This window comes from Manis javanica, chromosome 5 (genome assembly GCF_040802235.1).
Source record: "Manis javanica isolate MJ-LG chromosome 5, MJ_LKY, whole genome shotgun sequence".
Lineage (NCBI taxonomy): Eukaryota > Metazoa > Chordata > Mammalia > Pholidota > Manidae > Manis > Manis javanica.
Genome location: NC_133160.1, coordinates 23,133,822 through 23,142,099, shown reverse-complemented (window position 1 = coordinate 23,142,099; position 8,278 = coordinate 23,133,822). Strand labels below are relative to the sequence as shown.

Sequence of the window (8,278 nt, the reverse complement as noted above, 5' to 3'; positions counted from 1 at the left end):
TGCTTTATGGATTATGTTAACAGGATTCTTTATTCTCTGGCTTCCTGTTGGGTTTGCTCAATGGTGGGTACCTGCAGAAGACTACAGGACTGAAGGAAAGAGAAATGTGGTTATTTATTCCCCCAGCTCTCTCTGCAGTGGGTTCGTGGACTGGAGCCATTCTAGAGGACCCATGCTAATAGACATTCTTCTACAACTTCAGCTCTTTCCACATTTCTGTAAGTACTTCAGGCCTGGAGTCATAATGCTCCCCACCTGCTGCAAATTCTGGGGTGCTTCCCCATCCCTTACTGGTCTCCTTAACCCTTCTTGCATGTTTATAAATTCTTCTTTATTCCCTTTGATTATTCCATTTGAGTGTGGCATCTCTTTCCTAATACAGCACTGAATCACTTGAGTTAGCTAGTTTAAAAGTTTTCATGCGTAGTTTTCCCCTTTGGCTGCCCAGACTCGGAAACCCATACTAATATCTGGAGAATTTCCCACCATATAAGTCTTACTGGGAAGTAGAGCTCACTTCCCAATGTAGAATGTGGAAGTGCTAGCTACTTGCTGTCCCAGGCTCCCATGCAACCAGGGTTGAACATGGAATCTAGGCTCAGACACTCAGAGATACACACTGGACTTTGAATGAGGAGCCAGTAAACAAAGATGCAGAATCAGTGGAGAGGCTCAATCTGGTGATGGTGGCCATAGAAGCAGCAATATCCTGTCTCTGGGACAGCCAAAGCAGTAGGGCTGATGGCAGTCCCTCATGGCAAGTATGGAGCATTAGCAAGGTCAGAGGGGTGAGCTGAAGGGCCTCGTACTCTGTGGCGGGAGCAGCAGGGTCCTTCCTAGACTAGCCCTGTGCTTCTGCCATCAGGGTGTCCAGGTCTGGTTCTCCAGCTTTCCCAGCAATGCTGAAATGTCCCCAGTATCTTTTCAGTTTTTTTACTTAAATCTACCAGAGTCAGTTTCTGTTGTTGGTATTTATGAATGCCAACTCATGGAGGTTTCCCTGGAATCCAAGTGTGGAGTGTCTCCAGGCCTCACAAAGAACCAGAAAACAGGGGCCATGGCAGCCACTCACTGCCTCCCATTCTGGTGCCTCAGTTTCTCCTATTCTTTTTCTGTGCATCTGTCATATCCTTTTCCAGTTGTGGCTTTGTCTTAATTCATGAGAAGGCAGTGTAGTGTATCAGTTGAAAGCATCCATTTTGACATCAGAATGCTGAATTTAAATCTCAGATGTACAGCTTACTTACTGCCAAGTCTGGTCAAGTTACTGCACCTCTTTCCTCATCTGTACAATGATCACAGTAAGGTCTTCTTGTCATGAGGACTTAATAAGATAATGTTTGTAAAGCCCTCCCCATGCTACTTGGCTTGTAATAAATATCAATGATTGTTGTTATCCTCATCAGCAGAATTATTATCATCATCATGATTCAAGGACCATGTGGAGATTAATTAGAGCAGATGTCTTAAACCCAAGTGCCTAAAGGGGCCAGGCAGGCAACAGGAATAAGTAAAGTGGAACCATGTGTAAGAATCCACTGGAGCAAGGTGGGGACTTTGGAATATGGAAGAGTGTGTACCTGCCTAGAGGGAATGGCCACTTTTCAGCAGCAGTCATTTATTGCCAGGTGGAATGTGAGCCCAGTGATGCCTGACTTTCCACTATTTCAAGATAAGCCAAAAATCCAGATTTTTATGTGAAGCTTGATGCTTTCAAATATCAGTAATCTAGAAAAAACACTGTATAAACCAAACAAAACCTTACCAGGGCCATGATGGACTGCAAATGTCAGTTTGTGGGTTCTGAATGCAAATCTCTGGGTCCAGTTGAAGTTGTCATGGAGAAAATTTGGTTGGGTTAGGTTTATTCCACTGATTCAGTCAGCTGTGGCCATGGTCCACTGTCCACACAGCAAGGAATATGGTGAAAACTCTCTGAGAAGCACGTGTGAGCAGGAATGTGGTAATGAGCACACTTCAAAGAAGAGAAGCAAGGACTGAGGAGGTTCCCTAAGAGTTACTTCTTCTTGGATGACAGGGACATTGAAGGCAAATGCATCAGAAATGTGATAAACTCCGTTAACACTAAATTTAAGATGGGGGCTTATTTATCATACATGAAAAAGTGTCTAGAGGAAGCAGAACAGGGCTAGTAGAAAGACTCAGATATGTCCACATGATTCTGTACTTCTTCCATCTTTTCACACCTTCATCTTAGCATGTAGATTTTTATTTTCATACTTGTCACCTCATGGTTGCAAGATGGCTGCAGCTGTAGCCATCATCACTGTTCCAGGCAGGATGAAAAGGAATCGAGAAATAAGTGATGGTCTTTATGTAAGGACTTCCCAATAATCCCTAAAATATTTCTTCTTTCATCTCATTGGCCAGAACTGACTCACATTCCCATATTTAGCCACAAGGAAATTGGGAAGGCAAATATTTTTAGTTTGGTACATTGCAGCCTCAAACAATATCAGGACTCTCTTCATTGGAAACAAGGAGAGAATAGACCTTGAGTAGGCAATTAGCAGTCTCTCTCAGCCTCTCTGAATATGCACTATGTACCACACCCTGGGTAAGCACTGGGGACATCAGGCTGAAAGCCACAGCCTTCATAGCCGAAAGATACAGAAATAGTTTCGAAACCTAGTGCAGCTGGGCCTGGTTCCAAAGCGAGAAAATCAGCTTCACGTTCCCTATAGCTGCTCGAGGCCTCCCATCCTTCCTGACCCCTCCCTGGCCCTCCTTCTGTCAGTGTGGCCCTAGCACAGCCCAAGCATGGTGGGAAGAATGTGTGATTAACACCAGTAGCAGTTTCAGGAGGCACCCAAGAGGCATTTCAGAAAGAAATATGTGACTGGCACATCTGGTTTATAATGTATATTAATCCCTGACATGTAATTTGAGTAATATACATAAAGCAAAAAGTCCAAGAGCTGATTTAGGAGCCTTATTATTACCCTGTCAGCAGAATTCATGTTCTATTTGCACAGCACTCTGGGTCTAGCATCTCATCTAGGGCAGCAGGAAGGAGAGAGCTTTCTGACGGATGCCAGCTGATGGTGGAGGCCCCTGCTGATGGAGATGGGGCATCCGTCAAGTGTTTGGAGCCCCCATAGATTGGCAGGAACTCATCCTGGCAAAGAGGACTATGAAGTTAAACCAAGTTCCAGTAGAAGCTAGGGGCAGTTCCATCCCCACCTCTTAAAGGGAGAAGTCTAAAAAACTGAGCTTTGGGGTTCAAAGCCAGCTCTGCCACTTTTTCACCATGTGACTGGACAAGTTGCTTCACCTTTCTTGAGCTTCAATTTCCCCATCTATAAGTGGCAATCATAATGGCACTACCTAATATGACTGTTGCGAGATTTAAATTGAAAAAACCCCAGGTAGTGAGCATTTAGTATGGGCCAGGGTAGTAATACATGTCTTACATGTATTAGCTCATTAAATCTTCACAGCAACCTCATGAGGTAGATACTATTATGATCTCCAGTCTACAGTTGAAGAAAATGAGGCACAGAGAGATAAGTAACTTGCTCAAGGTCACACAACTAGTGACTGACAGAGCTGGGGTTCAAATCCAGACAGTGTGGCCTCAGAGCACACCTTCTGAGACAGCAGACTGCTACTTTTCTAGGATACACTCAGTAAGGGGTAATTCTGTAGGCCAGTGATGTCCAATAGAATGGCCTGTGATGATGGAAATGTTTTATGACTCTATGCTGTTCAATACAGTATTCACTAGCCACAGATGGCTATTGAGCATTTGAAATGTGGCTTGACTAAGGATCTGAGTATTTAATTTAATTTTAAATATTCACTTGTGGTTAGTGGCTACTATGTTGGACATGCGATTCTAGGTTTCCCCAATTCTAACCCCTAAGAAGGGTTAAACCCATTACTTCTGTTGGGCTAGAACCTCAGAGAGACCAGTGACCTGCCAGGTAGGGTAGCAGTGGCCTTCTGTAATAGAGTTGTGTGAGCTGAACAAGGAAGATGTGATGTGTTCTTTCACATGCAACAACAATAATAGTATTGTACACAGCAATAATAGTAGTATAACTCTATTCGTGTCCTTGGACCTGGTTCCAACAGGGATATGTGTGTGGGAGGGGGTTCTCCCTTACATAACACCAAGCTATTTTTGAATACCAGGAGGGTGTTAGAAAACTCAACTCAATTCTGATGTTATCTGCCCAGAGACAGCACCAGATTCCCCAGGTTAAGGGCTCTGTCCTACAAGACTACCCTCTACCCACCACTCTAGATGTCAGTTGCAAGACCCAGGCTGTTGCCCATGCTTCTGGCCAGCCAGCTACAGATTGGAGGTTCCAACGACCTTCCCCTTAGGTTCAATTAATTTGCTAGAGCGGTTCAGAGAACTCAGGAAAACACTTATGTTTACCAATTTAATAAAGGATACCATACAAGTTAACAGCTAGATGAAGAGATACAGGGACAAGACCCCAAATAAAGGAGCTTCTGTCCTGGCTTGGTGGCACATGGGAGTGTTCTGGTTCCCCAAGTGTAGAAATTCTCTCTTGACTGAGAAACAGGATCCAAGAGAGCAATAACCTCTTCTCGGGGGTTTTTGTGAGGGCTTCATTTCATAGTCATAATTAAGTAAATCATCGGCCACTGGCTGATTTAGCCTCCAGCCCCCACCTTAGGTGGGTCCAAAAGTCTCTCATTAACATGACAAGACAGCCGTTTCACCTTTAAGACTCTACGATGTTTTCAGGAACTGTGGATGAAGACCAAATATACCTGGGAAATATGTATTGGGTCACCTGAATGACCAAATATGTATTTCTTAGAACTCATTGCATCACACAAGGTGTTAGTTCAGTCTTTTCTGGTTCTGGTTAGAACATGCTCTTGGCATCATGTGAGGAAAATGGAAGTTTTTGACCAGGATTCTCTCCTGACTTCGATAGTGCCCACTGACCCTGTTTGCCCATCAATGGGATGTTTACCGGAGGCAGAGCTGCTAGTCAGTCTTGGGAGAACTGGCCCTGAGAAAGTGGGGTAAGGGGCGGGGGGAGTAGAGCACATCACAGCTGGAGAGACAGAACTTGGGGAGCCGAGAGGGGTGGTGGGTGCCTGGGGGTTGCCCAGGCAATGTCAGTGGGGAGAGCCTGGCAGCTGGGGTTTCAGAGCAGAGCACCATGGGGGAGAGAGAGAGAACAGAGCTGCTGGGGTTCAGAGTGAGGAGAGACTGATCCATGAGAATAAAACCTTTAATCTCCCACCTGTTGCCCTTATTTTCCTTTGGTCTTAGTAGATTCCTACAGAACTTGCCCCATGTGGGGAGCTTCTTTCCTCCCAGAGCTGCCTATCACCATTCAGAACCTTTAGAATAAATGGCGACCCAAGGTGCCAAGCCTTTCAGAGAGGCCCTGAGCAGTAAGCTCCAGGATCTTAGATATTGTCCCAGTCAATGAGATTATAAAACAGACATAGTCCCTACCCTCCTGGAATTGGCAGTCCAGTGGGGGAGAAGGATCTTAAAAAAATGGCCACTCAATTAATTATTTAATGACAATTAATTAAAGTCACACCTATGTGAATGTCAATGTCACAAGTGATAAAATGGCAGTTAGAGAAAGTGCTTTGGGAGTCCTCATCAGAGAGCTGTTAGTTGTATGTATGTTGGGCTTTAGGATTGGTCAGAAAAGCATCTATAAATGAGAAGAACCTTGAATTTGGTTTTAAGGACTTGGAAATTACAAGGGTGAAGTGTGCAGGAAGAGCATTCCAGGCAGAAGGAACAGCATGGGCAAAGGCACAGAGGTGTGACAATTCTTCAAAATGTTCCGATGAAAGAGAACATCATGATTCAAGTGGTAGTGAAAGATCAGTTGGGGACCACACTGTGAAATTTCTTCAGTGCCATACTGAGCTGCTGGCCCTCTCCTAGGGGTGAAAAAGTTTTTGAAGCAGAGGAGAGCAGTTAGATTTGTTTTAAAAGGCAGGTCAGGCTGCATTGAAGATTTGGAGCTATGTTCTTCTCTAGGTGGAAGAATCTCCTTTCCGGTCTCAGTTTCACTCTTGGCCCCTGGGATCCACTCTCCATCCAGATGCTAAAAGAATCTTTTTCTTTCTTTTCTTTCTTTCTCTTTCTTTCTTTCTTTCTTTCTTTCTTTCTTTCTTTCTTTCTTTCTTTCTTTTCTTTCTTTCTCTTTCTTTCTTTCTTTCTTTCTTTCTTTCTTTCTTTCTTTCTTTCTTTCTTTCTTTCTTTCTTTCTTTCTTTCTCTCTCTCTCTCTCTCTCTCTCTCTCTCTCTCTCTCTCTCTCTCTCTCTCTCTCCCTTTCTCCCTTTCTCCCTTTCTCCCTTCCTCCCTTCCTCCCTTCCTCCCTTCCTCCCTTCCTCCCTTCCTTCCTTCCTTCCTTCCTTTCTTTCTCCCTTTGCTTTACAAACATTTATTTGTAACTGACATCTAAATTTTCTTCATCAATTTAAATAATGGCCAGGGATACAATTTCCACCATCCAGTAAGATCTGAACTTTAACAAAAATATTTTAGAACAGTTTCAGATTTATAGAAAAACTGTTAAGAGAATACAGAGTTTCCATGCACCTCACACCCAGTTTCTCCTACTATCAACATCTTACATTAGAAAGATACATCTGTTATAATTAACAAAACAATATTGATACATTATTATTAACTAAAGTCCGTACTTCATTCAGATTTCTTGGGTTTCTACTTAATGTCTTTTTCATGTTCCAGGATCCCATCTTGACTTGTGGCATTTCATTTAGTCATCATGTCTCCCTGGGCTCCTCTTGGTGGTGCCAATTTCCTAGGCATTCCTTGTTTTTGATGACCTTGACAGTTTTGAGGAGCACTGGTCAGGTACTTCATAGAATGTCTCTGAATTGGGATTTGTGTAATGTTTCCTCAAGATTAGATTGGGGTTGTGAGTTTTGGGTAGGAAAACCAGAGAGGGCAGTATCATTTTCATCACCAGAAGTTGCCAAAAGCAGCCACAACAGTTAGGCTTCTTTTTGTCCATGCTGCATAGCATATTCAAAGTCTTTAAAGCTGATGTGACCATCTGAATCTTGATCTACTTCCCTAATACCTCAAGGATAGCCCTTTCTGGTAACTTGGGAGCCACCTGCCTAAACGCTTTTTGGAAATCTTCCAAAGTTAAATATTCATGATAGTGCCTGTCAAAAGCTGTGAAGATGTGTCTTATTTCATTCCATAGTTGAGCTTCCTTCTTTTTCCTTATTATACGTAAAAACTCCTCAAGTAACAGACCAGAAGTGTTTGGATTTACTGAAGACATCACAGAATCAGCTTCTATCTGACATAGCTTGTCCACCATGGATCCCATGACCTGCACTTTCCTGGTTCCTCTAGCCCTTTCCAGAGGGTTCCCATTGCATCTTCTTCATTGAGTGCCTGCCTACCCTTAAACGTTGGTACCCTAATGTTCTATTCACAAGCTACTGACTTTCATACTTTGCTTATTCTTCTTCAGCAACACTATCCTGTCCCATGTTTTGAGCTACCACCTGTGTGTAAACTGAGGAGTCCCAAATCTATCTCCAGCTCTCACATCTCCACCTAGACACTTGGTATCAGAAGAGTCTAGCTCCTCTAGTCTAAATGAGTCCCCTTTCTTTCTTTCTTTTTTTCTTTTTTTTCATATGGTTCAAAAGTCAACATTATAAAAATGTATATACCTCTCCTACCTGCCCCCTTCCCCACCAACTTTTTTCCACCCTCAGGTCATTCAGATGACCAAGTATATATTTCCTGGGTATATTTGGTCTTCGTCCACAGTTCCTGAAAACACTTCAGAGCCTTCTAGGTGAAATGGGTATCTTGTCATGTTAATGAGAGACTTTGGACACCACCCAAGGGCTGGAGCTGGAGGTTGAATCAGCCAATGGCCTGTGATTTAGTCAGTCATGACCATGCAATGAAACCCTCACAAAAACTCAGAAGAGCATATCTTCCTCTTTTGCATCCTGCTTCTCACTTGGAGATATCTTCCATGCTTGGGGACCCAGAACACTTTCATGTGCCACTGAGCCTGGCCCCAAGCTCCACCAAGGTTAGAAACTCCTTTACTTGGGACCTTGCCCTTTGTATCTCTTCATCTGGCTGTTAACTTGAATCCTCTATGGTATCCTTTATTAAATGGGTAAACATTGGAACCTCCAATCTGTAACTGGTTGGTCAGAAGTGCAGGTAACAGCCTGTGGCTTGCAACCAGAGTCTGGAGTGGTGGATATAGGGCAGTCCTGTAGGACAGAG

General features: G+C 43.5%; 1 pseudogene; it reads right to left on the bottom strand.

Moving 5' to 3' along the window:
- Positions 1 to 7,002: 7,002 nt before the first annotated feature.
- Positions 7,003 to 7,349, bottom strand: LOC108399004 (EF-hand calcium-binding domain-containing protein 11 pseudogene; annotated as a pseudogene).
- Between the last annotated feature and the right edge of the window lie 929 nt (positions 7,350 to 8,278).